The sequence below is a fragment of the Panthera leo genome, chromosome A2, assembly GCF_018350215.1.
Source record: "Panthera leo isolate Ple1 chromosome A2, P.leo_Ple1_pat1.1, whole genome shotgun sequence".
Lineage (NCBI taxonomy): Eukaryota > Metazoa > Chordata > Mammalia > Carnivora > Felidae > Panthera > Panthera leo.
Window position 1 is genome coordinate 89,147,165 of NC_056680.1, and position 22,961 is coordinate 89,170,125.

Genomic DNA, 22,961 nt, shown 5'->3' on the forward strand with positions numbered 1-22,961 from the left:
CAAAAGTGACATCTTGCCATTGATCCTTCTTTAACAACAACAACAAAAATACCTTACTTTACATGTCACTGCTTAGAACTATAGCCCAGGCCTCTATTTTCTTAGAATTCTGAAAGAAAAATCACCACCACAATAAAAATGTTCTCTTTCTCTATGACTTAACTTTTCCATATGCAGTGTTTGTAAAATGCAGTGTCTTTTAAAGCCTTTTTTTTGCCTAAAGGAAAAGAAAGTAAATTAAAATTGCAACTGATTTTTAGCTCAAAAGAAAATTAAGAGTCTCCCAATTGGCACTTTTATTAAAAATTGAGTATTAAAATCAAATAGCTCCTGGCAAAGACAGTGATGATCAAAGGTAAAGATTATGAAAACCAAGGATTTGTTTAAGAAGGAAAAGGAAACTACTTTGCCCTGTCATTAGAAGTGAAAATGATACACATCACTCTCATTATGGACTGATGGATATGGCAGAGACCAAATGATCTGGTTGGCAAATGGTTAGTGGAAATCACAAATGATTGTATAAGGAGATAAAGAAGTTACAACGGATATAATCAAGGTCCTGTCTCAGAAAAAGCACTCGTATGTTTCTATTCACAACTGAATCCTGCTGACTATAAATGTGTATCTGAGATTAAGAGTAACACGACTTTGACTATTTTACTTATTCAGAAATAAGTTACTGTGTTCCTAGTAGATGGTAGGCACTGGTCCCCATCCTACAAATGTAAAGATAAATAAGAAATTTACACATTCCTAAGAATCAATTATATTTAAAGAGAAAACTTAATATGTGTTGCACCTGACAAAATTTTGATTGTCTTTGTTTCATTTAAGAATAAAGGGAGGGGCGCCTCGGTAGTTCAGTCAGTTAAGTGCCCAGCTTTTGGTTTCTGCTAAGGTCATGATCCCAGAATTGTGGGATTGAGTGCTGCATTGATCCTCTCATGCAGGAAGATTCTCTTTCTCCCTCTGCCCCTCTTCACCACTCTCATGCTCTCTCTTGCTAACCCTCAAAAAAAAAAAAAAAAAAGAAGAAGAAAGGGAAAATTAATACTGCCAGTCAAGAGAGATAATAAATCTTTATTAAGAGCTTATTGTGCTCAACATTGTCTAGGACATTGTATTATAGTAATAAAGAGTTAAAGCTTGATCTTAATACTTAATAAGTTTTAAAACTTGTTGAAAAAATTAAGTTTCCCCACATAAGGTGTATATATAGGCTAAGTACAGTATCAAGAATCCATATTTTGTGAAACAAAGTAGTCGTGTTTTGAGCGCAGGAGTGCTGGATAAAATTTCTATAATATGGAATAAAACAAGGGTGCCCACTCTCAGAACTAATATTTAATATACTATGGGAAGTCCTAGCTAGAACAATCAGGCGAGGAAAAGAAATAAAAGGTATTAGAAGTGGAAAGAAAGAAATACAATTGTCTGTTTGCACATCATGATTTTGTATACAGAAAACTCTCAAAATTCAACCAAAAACCCATTAGACCTAGTCAATAAATGTAGCTTCAGTATGCAAAATTAACACACAAAAATCTTTAGGTTTTCTGTACACTAAAAGTGGATTTTCTCCAAAATAAATAAAAAATGAATCCCATTTACAATAGCATCAAAAGCGATAATGTACTAAGGAGTAAATTTAATTAAGGACACAAAAGATCTCTCCTCAGAGAACTACAAGACAAAGATATTTTTAAAAAATTGAAGAAGACACAAATAAATGGAAAGTTAGCCCATATTCATAAATCCGAATTAGTGTCAAAATGTCAACACTCCCAAAAGCCCCCTATAGATTCAATACAAACCCTATGAGGATAAATGACATTTTTACTCAAGTAGAAGAAACATTCCTAAAATGTATATGGAACCACAGAAGACTCCTAATAGCCAAAGAAATTCTGAAAAAGAAGTATGAAGCAGTAGGAATCACATTTGCTGATTTCAAGCTACACTACAAAGCTATTGTCATCAAAAACAGTATGGCACTGACCTGAAAACAGACAAATAGATCAATGGGACGTTATCAAAAGCCTGTAAATAAACCCAAGCATATTTGACAGGGGAAGCAAGAATATTGAGTGGAGACAAGGCCTCTAATCCTGGTACTGGAAAATTGAATAATCACATGTTAAATAATGAGACTGGACCCATATTTTACACTACTCACAAAAATTAACATGGACTAAACACTTAAATGTAAGACCTGAAAATACAAAATTCCTAAAGGAAAACATAGAAATAAGCTCCTTTACATGGTTCTTGGTAATGATTTTTTATTTTTTATTTTTTTAATTTTTTTTTTTTAAGTTTATTTATTTTTGAGACAGAGAGAGACAGAGCATGAACGGGGGAGGGTCAGAGAGAGAGGGAGACACAGAATTGGAAGCAGGCTCCAGGCTCTGAGCCATCAGCCCAGAGCCCGACGCGGGGCTCGAACCCACAGACCGCGAGATCGTGACCTGAGCCGAAGTCGGACGCTTAACCGACTGAGCCACCCAGGCGCCCCGATGATTTTTTAAATATGACACCAAAAACACAAGCGACGAAACTGCAAATAAGCAAGCGGAGCTACATCAAGTCACAAAGCTTCTGCACAGCAACAGAAAACATCAGTAAAGTGAAAAGACAACCCACCGAAAGGGAAAATATATGTGCAAACCATAGATATACTAGGGGGCTAATATCTAAAATGTATTTTAAAAAACTATTACAGGAGAGGAATTAAGATGGTGGAGAAGTAGGGGGACACTGGGCTTTCCTCATCCCTCATTTGTATTGAGGTCAGATTACTTGGAGCATCCAGGAAATCGGTCTGAAGACTGGCAGAAGGATCTGCACTGTTGGAGGGAGACACCTTGGCAAGTTCAAGGTGTGTGGATGTGAATTGGGGGAGAGAAAAACCGTGGTATTACAGAGAGGAGGGAACCCTTTCAGGGGAAGACAAAAGGGAGAGGTGTTGATAGTGTGGCACTGAGTTAGCACAAGAAGAAAACCTCTCTGGGCCATGGACTGGGAAGCAAGAAGTACTGAATGTCTCAGTTCCTTTTTGCAAAGGCCTTTGGAGCTCAAACTCTGAAGTTTTGGATGTGTGTGACTTTTTCTGGAGTGGAGCTGTGTCACACACTCCTGGGGAGGAGGGAGCTGGTCCCAGAGTGTATAATGTGGTGTAGACATCTCTGAGGGGGCACTGAGAGAGAACAGTCCCCTTCCCAGAATACTTTTCAAAGGGGGTTTGTTGTCTCCCCAAGGACAAAAGTCCATGCAGGTGCCAGCCAAAGCCTTTCATTAACAGGATGGAGGGACTTGACTCTGAAGGAGGGGAGCAGATCCACACATTGCTGGGTCCTTTAAGACATTGAGTTTTGAATCCCAGATGCATGTACCAGAGAACATCACCAGAAACATTATCTCTAAGGTAACACAATGGCACTAAATTCATATCTTTCAATAATCACTCTGAATGTAAATGGACTAAATGCTCCAATCAAAAGACATAAGGTAGCAGAATAGATTTTTAAATAGACCCATCTATACGCTGCCTACAGGAGTCTCATTTCAGATCTAAAGACGACTGCAGATTGAAAGTGAGGGGACAGAGAACTGTCTGTCATGATAATGGAGGACAAAAGAAAGAGTAGCCATACTTATATCAGACAAACTAGATTTTTTTTTGATGTTTATTTTTGAGAGAGAGACAGAACACGAGTACGGGAAGGTCAGAGAGAGAAGGAGACACAGAATCTGAAGCAGGCTCCAGGATCTACGGTGCCAGCACAGAGCCCAACATGGGGCTTGAACTTATGAACCATGAGATCATTACCTGAGCCACAGTCGGATGCTTAACAGACTCAGCCACCCAGGCGGCCTTTTTTTTTATTTCTTTTTGAGAGAGAGAGAGAGACAGCAGACAAACTAGATTTTAAAACAAAGACTGTAACAAGAGATGAAGAAGGGCTTTATATCATAGTTAAGGGTCTATCCATCAAGAAGATCTAACTATAAACATTTATGCCCCCAACTTGACAGCATTCAAATATATAAATTAATTAATAAGAAACGTTATTACACTCATTAATCATAATACCATAGTACTAAGAGACATTCATACTGCACTTACAACAATGGACAGATCCTCTAAGCACAAAATCAAAAAGAAAACAATAGCTTTGAATGACACACTGGATCACACGGACTTAGGAGAAAGATTCAGAACATTTCATCCTAAAGCAGCAGAATACACATTCTTCTTAAATACACATGGAATTTTCTCCAGAATAAATCACATACTGTGTCACAAATTAGCCTTCAACAGGTACAAAAAGATCAAGATCATACCATGCATATTTTCAGATCATGCTATGAAACTTGAAATAAACTGTAAGAAAAAATTTGGAAAGCCCTGAAATACATGGAGGTTAAAGAGCATCCTACTAAAGAATAGATGGGTTCACAGGAAATTGAAGTCCAAATTTAAAAAATACATGGAGGCAAGTGAAAATGAAAACATGTCAGTCCAAACCCTTTGGGATGCAGCAAAGGTGGTCCTAAGAGCAAAGTACATTGCAATTCAGGCCTATCTCAAGAAGTAAGAAAGGTCCCAAATATATAACCTAACTGTATACCTAAAGGAGCTAGAAAAGGAGCAGAAAAGAAAGCCCAAAACCAGCAGAAGTAGGGAAATAATAATGATCAGAGCAGAAATAAATTATATAGAAACAAAAACACAGCCGAACAAATCATTGAAACTAAAAGCTGGTGTTTTGAAAGAATAAACAAAATTGATCAACCCCTAGCCAGACTTAACAAAAAGAAAAGAGAAAGGACCCAAAAACATAAAATCACGAATGAAAGAGGAGAGATCACAATTAACACCAGAGAAATACAAAACAACTAGAAGAGAATACTGTGAGAAATGATATGCCAACAAACGGGGCAACCTGGAAGAAACAGAGAAATCCCTCGAATACATACACACTACCAAAAATGAAACAAGAAGAAACAGAAAATTTGAATAGGCCCATAACGAGCAAAGAAATTGAATCAGTAATCGGTAATCAAAAATCTTCCAACAAACAAGAGTCCTGGGCCAGATGGCCTCCAAGGGGAATTTAAAGAAGAGTTAATACCCATTCTTCTCAAACCATTCCAAAAAACAGAAATGGATGGAAACCTTAGAAACTCTTTCTGTGAAGCCAGCATTACCTTAATTCCCAAACCAGGCAAAGACCTCACTAAAAAGGAGAATTATAGGACGATATCTCTGATGCACTTGGATGTAAAAATTCTAAGATGTTAGTAAATCAAATTCAACAGTACTTTGAAAGAATTATTCATCATGGTCAAATAGGATTTGTTCCTGGGCTGCAGGGTTGGTTTAATATTCACAAATCAGTTAGTGTGATACACCACATTAATAGAAGAAAGGATAGGAACCGTATGATCCTGTCAATAGATGCAGAAAAAGCATTTGACAAAATACAGCATCTTTTCCTGATAAAAACCCTCAAGAAAGTAGGGAGAGAAGGAAAATACTTCAACATCATAAAAGTCATATAGAAAAGGCCCAGAGCTGTATCATCCTCACTGGGGAAAAACTGAGAGCTTTCCCCCTAAGGTCAGGAACATGACAGGGATGTCCACTCTCACCACTGCTGTTCAGTATAGTATTTGTAGCCCTAGCCTCATCAATCAAACGACAAAATGAAATAAAAGGCATCCAAATTGGCAAAGAAGAAGTCAAACTTTCATTCTTACAGATGTCATGATACTGTATGTGGAAAACCCAAAAGACTCCATCAAAAAACTGCTAGAATTGATGCATGAATTCAGCAAAGTCACAGGATATAAAATGCAAAAGAAATGACTTGCATTTGTATATCCCAATAATGAAGGAGCAGAAAGAGAAATCAAGGAATCATTCCCACTTACAAATGTATCAAAAACCTTAAGATACCGAGGAATAAGCCTATCTAATGAGGTAAAAGATCTGTATGCCGAAAACTATGGAAAACTTAGGAAATAGAAGACACAGAGAAATGGAGAAACATTCCATGCTCATGGATCAGAAAAACAAGTATTCTTAAAATGTCTCTGCTACCCAAAGCAATCTACATATTAAATGCAATCCCACTCAAAATAACACCAGCATTCTTCACAAATCTAGAACAAACAACCCTAAAATTTGGATGGAACCAGAAAAGACCGTGAATAGCCAAAGTAGTGTTGAAAAAGAAAACCAAAGCTGGAGGCATCACCATTTCGGACTTGAAACTGTGTTGCAAAGCTGAAATCATCCATACAGTATAGCCCTGGCACAAAAACATACACATAGTTCAATGGAACAGAATAGAGAACCCGGAAGTGGACCCACAAACGTGTGGCCAACTCATCTTTCACAAAGCAGTAAAGAGTATTCGATGGAAAAAAGACAGTCTCTTCACCAAAACTGGACTGCTTTTTTTTTTTTTAATGTTTTTATTTATTTTTGCAACAGAGAGAGACAGAACATGGGCAGGGGAGGGCCAGAGGGAGAGGGAGACACAGAATCGGAAGCAGGCTCCAGGCTCTGAGCTGTCAGCACCGAGCCCGATGCGGGGCTCGAACCCACAGACTGCGAGATCATGACCTGAGCTGAAGTCGGACGCTTAACCGACAAGCCACCCAGGTGCCCCAAAACTGGACTGCTTTCTTACATGAGCATGGATGATTTTTGGTGCAGTTTATGCTTTCAATGGCACATACTTGGTACATTATCAATCCCTGGTATTGTAGAAAATAATCAGATGAGGTACATTAACATTGCTCTTTTTAATTAGAGTTGGTTTTGTAATGCCAAAGATACTTGTTTTCCTTATTGATCAAAAAACATTAGGGTAAAAATCACTTCTGCAGTTTCTTTGTGCATTGTCATTGTGTTGTATTTTCACCTTCTACTGCATAAATGCTGCCTTACAGTCTGCAACCTGGTCGTAAGGATTCTAAACATAGGCATCAAATTTGTGCTTGCCATATCCACATGCTTGCAAATTCCATATATAAACTGTTGAAGTTTTGAGATTATGTGGTATTTGCTACCTCGCCAGAGACCAAAGACAAATCCTTATCTGAAAAGCACCGTGAATCATATTTTGATATAAGTAGCTCTTAATACAGTCAGGTCTCTAATTACTGACAGTCTGCCTACCTACAGAGAAAACTTTTATCTAGGTCAGTGTGAGTTATTAGTAGTACAAGATAAAACTGTAATGCAAAACCAGCAACACAAAATAAAAACCGAAAAGAAATTAAAAAGTAAAAAGTAGAAATAGCAAAAATAGTTCACATCTTAAAATTCAAGCTTAAATATTTTTTTTCCTTAGAAAACCTCCCTAACTTGCAAGCACCAAGAAATGGTCCATTATTAAAAACAACTGGTTTGACTAATTCTACATTGAATGAAAGAAAAATGATTTGTGCAGATAGATTTCCTGAGTTTAAAACCAAGAACTTCACGGGGCGCCTGGGTGGCTCAGTTGGTTAAGCTTCCAATTCTTGCTTGGATCAGATCATGATCTCACGGTTCATGAATTCAAGCCCCACGTCAGGCTCTGCACTGATAGCAGGGAGCCTGATGGAGATTCTGTCTCTCCCCTCTCTGCCTGTCTGTCTGTCTCGCTCTCTCTCTCTCTCTCTCTCTCTCTCTCTCTCAAAATAAACGTTTAGAAAATAAATAAAACCAACCATTTCATATCTTATCAATTCTTGGAAATGTTGCCTGTGGATTCTGAGAATGTCAAAAAATAATAATTGGCATCTCCACAAAAGACATTTCCTGTTTCTTCACACCATTTATACCTGAGGCTGAGACACATATTTGCCACTCTTGCTGTGTCTTCTTGGCTCCTTCCTTGACTCCTGTGAACATGAGTTTCCCAGTTATGGGAGTAAGGCATATTAATAAATAATAGAATGTGCTAACTTCTTGAGAGGATCCAGGTTAGGACCAATGGGTCAATAGTCATAATAATAATAGCTAACACTTCACATACTGCTTCCCATGTGCCACAGACTGTTGTGAGTACACTATACATGTTAATTTATTTAATTTTTGCAACAACCGTATGAGGCCGGTGCTGTTACGAGGTCCAGTTTTCAGAGAAGAAAACTGAGTTGTAGAAAGAGGAAATGACTAAGGTCATTCAAACATTAAGTAGCAAAGTTGACGTTCAGATCTATGTTCATCTGGCTTCAGAATTACAGAAATTAATATATAAATCACGAAGATCTGTTATTTTCTTACTGTAAAAGGTCCTTGCCATTGTGATTTTGACCAAAATGATATCAACTGCCAAAACCATATTTTTGCATTATAAAAAGAAATTAGGTCTAAGAGAGGATTACAGAATGGAGCTACAACCATATTCTAATAATCTCGTGGCATCAAGCAAGCAACAGGAGGGGAAATCTGCGTTCTGGGTCATCTGATGCCTTTAACAATTTTGCAAACATGGAAAATTTGACAAAACACAAACATAAGTTGCCCCAGCAATTTTTATCCATTTATTCTTTCAAGTATGTGTATTTCTAGGGAACTAAAATCTCCACTTGTCTAATTCATCTTGTCAAAACGTTTCTAACGGCGCTGTGCTATTGTAGAATATTTATGAAGATTCTTTGGGAAAATAAAAGCGTGTTGACTATAGGAAGAACGAGAATGACACAAGTTGGTTTAAATGCCCTTTTACAGAAAATCTGTATATGTGCAATTCGATGTCACATCTCAAATTAGTTACATTTCATCCTTTTTACAGAAAATCTGTATAGGTGCAACTCAATGTCACATCTCAAATTAGTTACATTTCACTCTTTAGACACTTACTAAGTAATAAATATGCTATTAACAATGACCATTATTTATTGAATACTAATAATGTGGTAGGATACGTATTAGGACTAATTGTAAGATTCTCAAACCCTGGGGCGCCTGGGTGGCTCAGTTGGTTGGGCGGCCGACTTGGGCTCAGGTCATGATCTCGCGGTCCGTGAGTTCAAGCCCCGCGTCGGGCTCTGTGCTGACAGCTCAGAGCCTGGAGCCTGTTTCAGATTCTGTGTCTCCCTCTCTCTGACCCTCCCCCGTTCATGCTCTCTCTCTCTCTGTCTCAAAAATAAATAAACGTTAAAAAAAAAAAAATTAAAAAAAAAAAAAAAAGATTCTCAAACCCCTGGTTTGGACTGTTCTCTTGTTCCCATCTGGCCTTGTAGATGACCTTTACTTGTTTTATTAGCTAGAAGATTTTCAGCTATAAGTGTGAGGAATCTAATACAAATTGATATCAGCTAAATGGAAAATGTAATGGTTCCTATAAATGAAAAGGCCAGTGGTATATCAAATCTGGTCAGCTAACTCCAGGGGCTGAGAGCATTTGTGATAATCTTGTCTTTCTCCTCTCTTTGCTCTGCTGTCTTCTGTATTGTTTTGTTTATCCTTTATTACATAGAGGCTGCTGGGTTATATTTTAACAGTTTTCAGCCACCAGAGGAAAGATGCCTTCTGTTATTAGTAGTTGCAGTAAAGGTCTGTGCTTGTTTCTTTCTGACCTCATTTTGGAGATAAGCTTCTACCTTACTCTAGGACTTACTTGCATGTACGGCTGACCACACCATGACTCCATCTTGAGACCTTGATTGCAACTATAGGAGAATAAAATCAGTAGTTACAAAAGGGGTAAAAAGCTGTTAGAATATTGTATAAGTATTCATAAATACTTAGGATGTACTCATACTAAAAAATATCTGAAATTAAAATTTAATTGTGTATTGTGTAATTTTATTTGATAAATCTGGCAACTTTACTCAAGAGCTTATTAACCTATATAATCAACTAATCTTTCCGAATATGGTAATAGGCATGTCCTAAAGGCACACTCATAATCGAAATGATAATAAACTAATAAACAGTACATATCAAGAATGACATTTTTCTAAGTATTAGGAATTATTCAAAACTCTTTCATCCAGTAACTCATGTAATCTTGTAAAAACCCTATGAAGCAAATAATTTTATTATTCCTATTTTACAGATCAGAAAATTGGGGCACAGAGATGTTAAATAACTTGAATGTGAAATATCCATCAAGGATACAGCCAGTGTTGGACCAAAGTGTGTGGCTCCAGAGATGTCTTATAGGTAATCTTTTTAATAGTATCACTTCTAGCGTATTCCAGCGCAGGATTAACAAGCTACTCCAGTGAGAACCAGACTTTTATTTTTCTACTGACATCTTCATAGCCAGCTTTCTAGGGCTACAACTGCAAAGAATATGAACTCTTCCATATACACTAAAACCTTAGATTGTGAGTAACTTGTTCTGCGAGTGTTCCATAAGACAAGCAAACATTTCTAATACATTTTAACTTGATAAACGAGCGATGTCTTGAAATATGAGTAGTACATGACGCTGAATGTCACGTGATCATAACTAAGCCAGTGGTTCTTCTCTCACTGCGGGTGGTGGGTGATTGTTTCCTATGCTTGAATGCTTGGTCTCAAGCTGTGGTGTTTGTCAAAAATCAGTGATTTGTCATAAATTGCAAGGTGCCCACAACTGGCACCTAGTATATTGTTTTGTCACTTCAAAGCACCTATGGACAGTCCTTTTCCATATAAGCGTAAGCTTAGGAATGCTTTGCTTCATTCTAGGTCAGGCTGCCTGCAGATATAGACCCTTTCTCCTGCTGCCTTATTGGCAGTCACATTAAAGACTGCCAAGTCTTTATTGTATATGACAAGAGTTTATTAATACTGTACTGTAGTCAACTCCTGTGTGAGTGTATACAATGGCCCCCATGCAGAAAAAGATTCCATTGAATCAACAGATAGCAGTGATTTCATTTGTGACAGTGAAAATCATCCTACACAACAACCCTCCTCTTTCTCATCTCCCTCACACCAGCCAAAAAGGATCTCAAAGGTAAGTGCAAGTGAATTTGTTTATTTTTCTTTATATTTTGTATTTTCTTTATTGTTTTGTATTATATTACACTATTGTAATCATTTTTATATGAATATTTTGGGGTTGTGGAACAAATCATCTGAATTTTCATGATTTCTTAAGGGGAAATTTGCTTTGATATACAAGTACTTTGGATTACAAGCAATTTTCTGGAAAAAATTATGCTCAGAAACCAAGGTTTTACTCTAGTTGAATTATAAATGTGCTGTTATTACTTGATAAATTAAGAAACACATTTGCCCTACTAGACATGCCCCATGTCTCCCATTCCCAAATGATCTACTGAAAGAAATCGAGCTTCACCCCTAGAGAACTTGTCTTACTAAACTCCACAACATTTGCTTTTTGATGTCACCCTGTGTCACTGCAGAAGAGCAGTCCATAACACTGGGGCAGATGATGTTTTACAGTGTTTGGTACCCACGTCCTGTGGCTTTGCATTCTTATACAGAAGGCACTGTTAGTACAAGAGCAAGCAGATGAGCCAGGGGTTCTCCATGCTTGGGACCTCAAGCCTCAATATCTCAATCCAAATACTCTTCTACAGCCTGGGGAACAATTGTCCCCAGAGCAACCTTCCACCTTATGGACCCCAATTCCCATAATCCCTTTCATTCACTCAGGAAGCCAGAGAAGCAAACATGAAATCTGGCAACCCTTTTTGGTTGGTCATCCTAATACATACATTAGACTTCCTTCCTGGCACTCTTCAAAATCTAAATATTCTATAAATGTCGCTGGTGAGAAACTTTTAAAGTAAATTTCATTATAACCACTTGATTCCAATTCTCAGCTCTCAGAGGTACCTATTTCTCTACAAAAGCTGTTCCAGCTTACTGGTCAACACACTTAGAGGTTTTAAACTTATGAAGATATTTTTAAATTTCCCGAATAGGGGCTGACTTTTTTTTTTTTTTGACATCTTAAACACTGCCAAAATATGCATAAATTCCTGGCTGACTGCCAACATGTCTACTCAAAGGAAACTCGTTTTAACCTAAGTATATTATGGTTAAAAGTGTTTGGTTAAGAGGTGTCTCAGTGGCTCAGTAGTCGGTTGAGTATCTATATGACTCTTGATTTTGGCTCAGGTCATGATACCGGGGCCATGGGATTGAGCCACCTGTCGGCCGCCTCTGCATTGACAGCAAGGAGCCTGCATGGGATTCTCTCTCTTCTTTTTCTGCCTCTCTCCCTGTTCACGTGCACTTTCTTCTCTGTCTCAAATAAAGAAACTTAGAAATAAAAAAGGTCTCATTAAAACATGCAAACTAGGTAGTCTTTTAGGGTCAATTTTGATGCCAAATCCCTACACATATATCCAAAAACAAAGATACCTTTTAAATCCATTCACAAAAATTTATGAGTACTACTTAGCAAAAAAAAAAAAAAATTGGAGAAAAATTCATTTAGTGCAGTACATCACATATCTTCTCTTTCCCTGCTCTCCTCTAACCTCCAGTACTACCTTTCCAACACAGAGAGTAAATGCCTTTTTTGTTCAACAAACCTGATGGTAAGCAGAACGCATCTGTGCATGCCAAGACAGGCAATGTTTTAAAGTAAATTTACCATAACTAACTAACTAACTAACTAACTAAATAAATAAATAAATAAATGTAAATTTACCATCATCCACTTGGTCTTGCCAGGGGAACAAGGAAGACATGTGGTGCTGTGCCTCAATGTCAATCATTCTCTTCCTTTCTTACCACTTCAGCCACCTCCTGGGTCTAGTAGGACTTGTCTCAGGATGTAGCAGCTTCATATTTTCTTCACAAGAAAAAAGTCAACATAGGGAGCTGCGTCGATGGAAGAAAAAACGTAAAGGCATATGGTTTCTCAAAGTGAACCCTTAACCCTCAGCATGATAATCCTCCAGATTCTTTGCAAAACGTATTTATTCTTTGGGACCACACTGGATCAACTATTCGAGATTCCTCTGGATGGGGCAGAATATTTATGGCAAACTTCTAAAAATGAGGTATGGAAAGAATATGGAAAGAGTATGGAAAACTGTGGATTAAACTTGGCAAATGATTCTGAAGGGTCATGTTTAAGAGCATAGGCCATCCAGTGGGCTGGGTTCAGATCCTGACCCTGTCTTTTAGAGGTGTCTGTTAATTCAACCTCTTGGAGCCTCAGCTTGCTGGATTAAGACAATTAGATGGGGAGAAAAGTGTAAGGCACTTACACAGCATCTGGCACATACCATGCACTCAATAAATAAAAGCATTCTTGTGAAATAGCACGTCAAATAAGCTTGAATTTCTGTTACAAGAGATGTTCAAGAAATGTTTCATTGGAAGCTGGTCCTTTCTGACTGTGCTTCAGTCTGTCTGTATTCACACTTCCTTGAAAGGTTTAGCAAGCTCTGATCTGAGTAAAGAATGCCTTTTGCTATTTTTTTTTTCTTTAAGGCATTGCGATTAACTAGCCCTTTCTTTGAAGACTTGCTATTATTAGTGTTTGCTATTATCTAGTCCTTTCTTTGAAGACTTGGTATTGTAAAGGCCGGGGACTGACCATGGCTGAGAAAATGACTAGTGCGTACTAAAATATACTTCAAATTAAGGTACTAGAATGCTAAATCATTGACTTTAAACAGAAAAAAATAAATGTCAAAGGGATTGTGAATACTGTACTGGCACGATCAGCTTATCCTTCCTCTTAGTCAACTATAAAGAAGCCAGATGCATTAAAAGGAAACATTTTTTATTTGAAGTGAGAAATTGTATTCACAAAAATAAAGTAAGTGCCAGAAGCAAGGGTGTGCTATAATCTGAATACATAGGAATCCAAAGGTCACTAAAAAGGAGAATGACTCACAACAAAAAGACTTCTATAAACCAACTGTTAATGGTGATAGGTTAGGGTATTTCTGCAAATTCTGGCATCCTTCCAGACTCTTGCCTAAAATTGCCTACAGCCATCTCCACTTGGGATTTAGATTTGTCATCAACACTGGCAAATTTGAAATCCATTAGCTAAGACTTCCTTTCCTGGGAACAACAAACTTAAGATCACCTCTGAAGTTCTCCTCTCCATTGGTGTTTCTCTTCCCTGTCTTTTTTTTTCTTTGAAGAATGCCAAGTATACTTTTTATAACTAACAAAGTTACTTCTTAGTTATGTTAATTCATTAAGCCTAAAGACTATATGTCTGAAAACATGCTATACATTTATCTGTTAATCTGTAATATATCTGTCCATCCATCCATCCATCATCCATCCATCCTAGTTCTGTTCACTAGGGAAAAAAAACCCTAAAAATAAGGTCAGCCCCATAGGAATAGGCACCTCTGTTCCTAAAACTGTGGACTCTGAAATGCTGTCACAAGTGGTAATTTGAAACTATTGACTGATTCCAGGAATAGTGTAAGAAATGCTTGGGGTGAGTCTGATATTTGTATGAGAAAGCAAAGAAACAATAAAAATCTGGTAGTGTTATAGCCAAAGGAATTTGGGACTTAAACTAAGGAATTTTCACTGAACAAAGATGGGAAAATTCTGCAACAAAAGTAAAATCAGATTCTATTCATTACTGTAAATGGAATATATATTTTAAAGTAGTGAGTTAATAAGGATATTTACAGAGAAGATAGAGTCAACCAACAATAATATCAAGAAATAACACAAACAAAAAACTACTGATTACCACCGTGGTATCTAGAGCACCAGTTCCTTACTCTGGAATTGGCAATTAAAGGAAAATTTAATATCTTCCCTGCCGATCTCATATTAACTATATTTTAGTATAATCAAATACTCTTAGCGAATGATGAAAAGTTTTTTTAGAGAAGAATTTAGATAATAAATGAGGAAGAAATATCAGAATTAGAACATTGCCATTTTTCAATTTGTAATGAAATCATTGTTTCTGGCATAGAAGTAAACAATTAAATGAAAGAATAATGGGGAACTTTATAAAGGAGGAATTAGGCTGTTACCACTAGAACCCATGATCAATCTTACGATTATTAACAGGGAGGCAGCCAGATATTTTATACCTCTTAGAAGCATTATTCCCAAGTTGAACCTGAATTTATACAAATTTGTAAATAATGCTTCCAATTTTTAAAGAAAAATAATTCTTCCAAAAATATAAATGACATCAAAGAAAGGAGATAGACCAATCAAGAATGCGGTTCATACCAGTGGACAATTGACACAGTTTTTGTAATGTGACAGTAGTGTGGAACGAGAAGAAGGAAGATTTGGATAGAAGAAATCTTTCTAGATTAACAGAGACCTCAGACACATAGCAATGTATATAATTCGAACAAACTACCTACAAGCAGACATTTTGGAACAAATGATAAACTATCAATATGAAATGGAATTAAATATAAAGGAATTGCTACATTCTAAATCTCATCACGGAATTTTACTAAAGAAGAAAAAAATCCACAATTTTGAGAGATGTGTACATGATATAGTGACCTACCTTATTCTTGCTAATTTTCTTTGCCCTGAAGTCAGCCTCCTGTCAAGCTAATAAAGCTACTCCAGTTTTCTTTTGATTAGTGTTAGCATGGTATTTCTATCCTTTTTTAGAGAGATCCAAGTTTCTGACCTATATAATTTTCTGTTAGCCTGAAAAAAAAAATCTTTCACAAAAGGGACTGCTTGCAATGCATTTCCTCACATTTTCTTTGTATAAAAATTCCTTTATTCCTCCTTGAATTTTTTGCAACTTTTTTTTTTAATTCCAGTGTCGATAACATACAATGTTATATTAATTTCAGGTGTACTGTATAATGATTCAACACTTATATACAACACTTCGTGCTGATCACAAGTGCTCTCCGTCATCCCCATCACTTATTTTACCCATCTCCTCATCCACCTCCCCTCCGGTAACCTTCGGTTTGTTCTTTCTAGTTAAGAGTCTTTTCTTGGTTTGCCGCCCTCTCTCTCTTTTTTTTTTTTTTTTTTTTTTTTTCACCCTTTGCTTGGTTGTTTTATTGTATTACCATCCATTAGTTTCTTTTATATTTGTTATTAACGGTTATATGTCCTTAGGTGCTTCCATATTGGGTGCATAAATATTTACGATTGTTACACATTTTTGTTGGATTGTCCCCTTTATTATATAGTGTCCTTTTTTTGTCTCTTATTACAGTCTTTGGTTTGAAGTCTAGTGTGTCTGATATAAGTATTGCTACTCTGGCTGTCTTTCGACATCCATTGCATGATAAATGTTTCTCCATTTTTTTGCTTTCAATCTGTAGGTGGCTTGAGGTCTGAAATGAGTCCCTTATAGGTGGCATATAGATGGGTCTTGGCGTTTTGTTTTCTTTATCCATTCTCTCACTGTCTTTTGATTGGAGCATTTAGTCCATTTGTATTCAAAGTAACTATTTTAAAAAAAAAATGTTTATTTGGAGAGAGAGAGTATGAGTGAGCAGGGAGGAGCAGAGAGAGAGATGGAGAGAGAAGTCCCAAGCAGACTCTAAGCTGTCAGCACAGAGCCCGATACAGGATTCAATCTCATGAATCATGACCTGAGCCAAAATCAAGAGTCAGATGCTTAACACACTAAGCCACCCAGGTGCCCCATAAAGTAACTATTGATAGATATGTATTTATTGCCATTTTGGTACTTTTTTGGTAGTTGTTTTTGTGGTTCTTCTCTGACTCCTCCTGTTGATCTCTTTTCTTTGTTTGCAGGCATTTACTGATCCACTTGGATTCCTTTCTCTAAATTCTTGGCATATTACTGGTTTTTGACTTGTGGCTACCATTCGGTTTGTGTATAATATCTTCTGCATATAGCAGTCTGTATGAAGTTGATGGTTCACTAAGTTTGACCCCATTCTTTACTCCTCCCATACCCCCCCGCTGCCCATGTTTTGGGTATATGGTATCATACTTTACATTCTTTTATTTTGTGAATCCCTTGAGTTTTACAGATATACTTAGTTTTACGCTTTTGTGTTTTCTACTTTTCATACTCTTATGTAGGGCCTTTCCTTTGTGCTCAGAGAGTCCCCTTTACCATTTCTTATAGGGCTAGTTTAGTGGTCATGAACCCCTTTAGCTTCTGTTTGAGAAACTCTGTATCTTTCCTTCTACTCTGAATGACAGACTTGCTGGATAGAGTAATCTTGGCTGCAGATTTTTCCCTTTTAGCACTTTGATTCTATCATGCCGCTCTCTTCTGGCCTGCAAAGTTTGCGTTGAAAAATCGTGATAGCATTATGGGGTTTCTTTGTATGTCATTGTCGTCTTTTGCTGCTTTAATTTTTTTCTTTTATCACTAATCCCCCTTGGGGATTTCTGTGCCTCCTTGATCTGGCTATCTGTTTCCTTCCCAGATGAGGGAAGTTTCCAGCTATTATTTCTTCAAATGAATTGTATGCTCCTTTTTCTCCTTTTCTTCTGGGAATCCCTATAATGTGAATATTATTATGCTGGATGTAGTCACTGAGTTCTCTAAGTCTGTTCTCATTTTGCATAATTTTTTTTCTCACCTGCTCTGCTTGTTTAGTCCATTAGTGTGTCTTCCAGGTTGCTAATTTGTTCTGCTTCCTGTAGCCTGCTGTTTAGTCCGTCAGGTATATTTTTAATGTCATTTATTGTGCTCTTCATCTCTGATTGGTTCTTTTTTATCCCTTTGTTAAGGGTCTCACTCATGTCTTCAATTCTTTCTTCAAATCCAGTGAATATCTTTATGATCATTACTTTAATTTTCTATCAGACATATTACTTCGGTCTGTTTTGCTTAGGTCTCTTGCTGTGATTTTTTCCTGTTCTTTCTCTCTGTCTGTTTCTCTGTGTTAGGGAAGTCACCTATGTCTCCTGACCTTATAAGTAATGTCCTTATGAAGAAGAGGTCCCTATAATGCCCTGCAGTGCAATGTCCCCTGTTCATCAGAACCTGGAGTTTCAGTGATGTCTCCTCTGTGTGTTCCATGTACCCTGCTGTAGTGCCCTGGGCACTTTTTCCTTCAGTTCAATCATCTGCAGAGACTCTCTTTGCCTATTGTAGGTAGTGTTTGGTGGTCCCCAGCCTGGGTGGAGCATGCAGTTTTAACAGGATGTACACCAGTCTGTTGATGAAATGAGAGCTGCCACCGCTGCTGGGACCAGGGCCGGCATTGTCGGATCCACAGAGCATGAATGGTCAGGGCACCCAATTTCCACAGGGCCTGCTGCCACTGCCGGGACCAAGGCCCCGCAAAGGGCACAGGTGGGAAGATGCAGTGTTGGCGAGGTTTGCACTGGGCTTCGGGGGAGGGGACCTGTAGCTCTGGGACTGAGGCACATGCAACGAGGAAGACCAGATCCACTGATGTGCAGTGTTGGGTCGGGGCCAGGGTGGGGGTGGGGGGGAGGGGCTTGGTGTAAGCAAGTTAGGTTGTGGGTGCTTGTGCTGCACAGGTTCCAGTAGGTGGGCGAGCATTTATGCTGTGGGGTAGACAAGGGAGATGGTGCCTGCCAACTCCTTTGTTCCTAGAGAAGTTCTTCCGTGAATGCTGCCCCTCTGGGAGGAGCTCCGGGAGGCATAAATAACTCCCTTCCGTGTGCCCCAGAGGTTTTTCAAACTGCTGCTTCTACACTGTATCTCTGTGGGCTGTTTGTTGTAGGGGCTCAGCTCCCTATGCCATCCAGATTCCCCAGAATGGAGCCTGCTGATATTTAAAATTCCAGACTTCAAGTCCCTCTGGTTGTAAGAACCCCTGAAATTCTCCCCCTCTTGCTTTCAAAGCCAAATATTTTGGGGATTTGCTTCCCCATGTGGGCTTTGAGATAAGATACTCTATTTCTCTCCCTTCTCCTTGTCTATGGCTGCTTCCCCACCCCATCCCCAACCCCTGCATAAGTCCATGCTCCATTAGCTGCCCACCATGTCTCTGCCCTTCCTACCGTCTTCCATATGGCCTGTGTTCTGCCTTCATTTGTAGGGTTTGTGCTGTGAGTCTTCCAATTCTTCTCTGGGTTGTTGATACTTATTTTGTTATATCTATGTGTGCTATCTAGTTGTGACTGTTACCTAGATGTATCCATAGGGTGAGGTGAGCTTAGGGTCCCCTTACTCTGCCATCCTCTCAGGCTCTCTTTTGAATTTAGCCTTTCTTATTTAATATTTTATTTTATTTTTTTTTTTATTTGAGAGAGAGTGAGCACATGAGCAGGGGAGAGGAGTGGAGAGAAAAACAGAAAGAGAGAGAGAGGATCTCAAGCAGGCTCCTCGCTCAGCACAGAGCCCAATGCAGGGCTGGATCACATGACCCCAGGATCATGACCTCAGATGAAATCAAAAGTCAGACGCTCAACCCACTGAGCCACCTTAGAATTTTTTAAAACTGTATTTATTGCCCCAACAAAAGAAGCTAGACTTATTCATTAGCTTCATTGAGATGTAATTCCCATACCATACAACTTCAGCATTTAAATTTTTTTACACATTTTTAATACTTTAAATTTTAGTTAACATCCAGTGCAATATTGGTTTCAGGAGTAGAATTCAGTGATTCATCACTCATATGCAACACCCAGTGTTCATCACAACAAGTGCCCTCCTTAGTTTCCATCACCCATCTAGCCCAGCTCCCACCCACTTCCCTTGTAAACCCATAGCTTGTTCTCTATACTTACGAGCTTCTTGTGGTTTGTTTCCCTCTCTTCTCTCCCCCTCTCCTATGTTCTTAAATTCCACATATAAGTGAAATAATGTGGTATTTGTCTTTCTCTGACTGACACATTTCGCTTAGCATAATACATTCTACCTCCATCCGCATCATTGCAAATGGCAAGATTTCATTATATTTGATGGCTAAGTAATATTCCATTGTGTATATACACTACCTATTCTTTATTCATTCATCAGTCGATGGACATTTGGGCTCTCTCTATAGTTTGGCTATTGTTGACAATGCTATACACATTGGGGTACATGTACCCCTTCAAATCAGTATTTTTGTGTCCTTTGAGTAAATGCCTAATACTGCAATGGCTGGATCGTTGGATAGTTCCATTTTCATTTTTTTTGAGGAACCTCCGTATTGCACCGGTTTGCATTCCCAGCAGCAGTCCAAGAGGGTTCTCCTATCTCTGATTCTTGATGTATCTGCATCTGGATGTATTCTTTGAAAAAGTATCTATTAATGTCTTCTGCCCATTTCTTCACTGGATTATTTGTTTTTTGGGTTTTGAGTTTGATAAGTTCTTTATAGATTCTGGATACAAACTCTTTATCCCATATGTCATTTGCAAATATCTTCTCCCATTCCGTCATTTCCTTTTAGTTTTGTTCACTGTGCATAATATTTTTATCTCGATGAAGTCCCAATAATTCAAGTTTGTTTTTGTTTCCCTTGCCTTTGGCAATGTGTCTAATAAGTAATTCCTCCAACCAAGGTCAAAGAGGTTACTTCCTGTATTCTTCTCTAGGGTTTTGATGGTTTCCTTTCTCATAGTTAGGTCTTCCATTTGTTTTGAATTTATTTTTGTGTATCGTGTAAGAAGGTGGTCCACTTTTCCCAGCACCATTTGTTGAATAGATTCTTCCATTGGATATTCTTTCTTGCTTTGTCAAAGATGAGTTGACCATATAACTGGGGGTCCATTTCTGGATTTTTTTATTCTGTTCCATTAATCTACGTGTCTGTTTTTGTGCTAGTACCATACCGTTTTGATGACTACAGCTTTGTAATATAGCTTGAAATCTGGAATCGTGATGCTTCCAGTTTTGTTTTTCTTTTTCACAATTGCTTTTGCTATCCAAGGTCTTTTGTGGTTCCATACACATTTTAGGATTGTTTGTTCTAGCTCTGTGAAGAATTCTGGTGGTATTTTGATAGGGATTGCATTAAATGTGTAGATCACTTGAGGTAGTATGCACATTTTAACAATGTTTGTTTTTCTAATCCATGAGGATGGAATGCTGTCCATTTCTTTGTGTTCTCTAAAGTTTTTTTCCATAAGTATTCTATATTTTTCAGAGTGTAGATCTTTTACCTCTTTAGTTAGGTTTATTCCTAGGTATCTTATTGTTTTTGGTGCAGTTGCAAATGGGATTGATTCTTTGATTTCTTTTTGTGCTGCTTTGTTATTAGTACACCAAAATTCAACAACTTTCTGCACATTGATTTTATATTCTTCAACATTGCTGCATTCATATATTATGTGTAGCAATTTTTTTGGTGGAGTTTTTCTGGTTTTCTACATACAATATCATGTCATCTGCCAATAGTGAAAGTTTGACTCCCTTGCCAGTTTGGATGCCTTTTATTTCTTTTTGTTGTCTGATTGCTGAGTTTAAGACCTCCAGTGCTAGGTTAAATAGTAACGGTGAAAGCAGACATCTTTGTCTTGTTCCTGACCATAGGGGAAAGACTCAGTTTTTCCCCATTGAGGGTGATTTTAGCAGTGGGTCTTTCATATATGGCCTTTATGACGTTGAGGTATGTTCCATCTATCCCAACCTTGTTGAGGTTTTTTTGTTTTTTTTTTTGTTTTTAATGAAGAATGGATGCTGTATTTTGTCAAGTGCTTTTTCTGCATCTCTTGACAGGATCATATGGTTCTTATCCTTTCTTTTACTAATGTGTACCACGCTGATTGATTTGCAAATATTAAACCAGACCTGCAGCCCAGGAATAAATCCCACTTGATTATGGTGAATAATTCTTTCAGTGAATTGTTGAATTCTACTTGCTAACATCTTTTTGAGAATTTTTGCATCCAAGTTCATCTGGGATATTGGCCCATAATTCTCCTTTTTAGTTGGGTCTTTTTCTGGTTTTGGAATCACGATAAGGCTAGCTTCATAGAAAGACTTTGGAAGTTTGCCTTCTGTTTCTATTTTTTGGAACAGTTTGTGAAGAATAGGTATGAATTCTTTAAATGTCTGGTAGAATTCCCCTTGGAAGCCATCTGGCCTAGGATTCTTTTTTCCTGGGAGATTTTTGATTACTGAATCAGTTTCTTTACTGGTTATGGGTTTGTTCAAATCTTCTTCCTGCTTAAATTTTGGTGGTTTGTGAGTTTCTAGGAATATGTCCTCTTCTTCCAGATTGCCCTGTTTGTTGGCTTCAACTTTTTCATAGTATTGTTTTATAACTGTTCGTATTTCTGTGGTGTTGGTTGTGATTTCTCCTCTTTCATTTGTAAATTTATCCATTTGGGTCTTTGCTCTTTTCTTTTTGATAAGTCTGGCTAGGGGTTTACCAATTTTGACAATGCTTTCAAAGAACAAGGTCTTAGTTTTATTGATCTGCTATACTGTTTTTGTTTGTTTGCTTCTATATCATTTATTTCTGTTCTAATCTATTATTTCCCTTTTTCTGCTGTCCTTAGGCTTCATTTGCTGTTCCTTTTCTAGATCCTTTAGGTATAAGGTTAGCTTGTGTATGTGGGACCTTTTTTGCTTCTTGAGATTGGCCTGAATTGCAATATACTTCCCTCTTATGACTGCTTTTGTGCATCCCAAAAGTTTTGGACTGTCATGTTTTCATTTTCATTTGCTCATTTAAATTATACAGTATTTTCGGTATATTCAGAGAGTTGTGCAACAATTACCATAATCTAATTTGGGATGCTTTTTTCCTCCCTAAAATAAATTTTAGACCCATTAGTAGATAATCTCCCTCCTATTGCCCATGTCCTATTTCTAAGCAATCTATTGTATATTTCTATGGATTGGCCTCTTCTGGATATTTCTGTAAATGGAATTACACAATATGTGGTCTTTTGTGAGGATTTTCTTCCACTTAGCAAAATGGTTTTCAGGATCGTCTATGTTGTGGCATGTGTCATTACTTCATTTATTTTTGTTGCCAAATGGTATTATATTGTATAGATATGGCATTTAATTTTTCTTTTTAATATGTGATGAATATTTGGGTTGCTTCCAATTAGGCTATTGAAAGTACTGCTGTTATGCATTCATATACATGTATTTGTGTGGACATAGGTTTTCATTTATCACAGAAATACACCTAGAAATAGA

At 37.6% G+C, this 22,961-nt stretch overlaps 1 long non-coding RNA gene across 2 annotated transcripts in view; it reads right to left on the reverse strand.

Annotated features, from left to right (window-relative positions):
• LOC122213467 overlaps positions 1–22,961 on the reverse strand; it is a 38,777-nt gene that overhangs the window by 6,891 nt on the left and 8,925 nt on the right. The window contains exons 1-3 of one of the 2 annotated variants that reach the window (XR_006199528.1): positions 15,450–15,537; positions 12,633–12,805; positions 9,630–9,681 (exon numbers count right to left, since the gene is read on the reverse strand). This is a non-coding gene — a long non-coding RNA (uncharacterized LOC122213467). Of the gene's footprint in view, positions 1–9,629; positions 9,682–12,632; positions 12,806–15,449; positions 15,538–22,961 lie in introns of those variants that run through there. The other variant, XR_006199529.1, reaches the window with a different exon arrangement.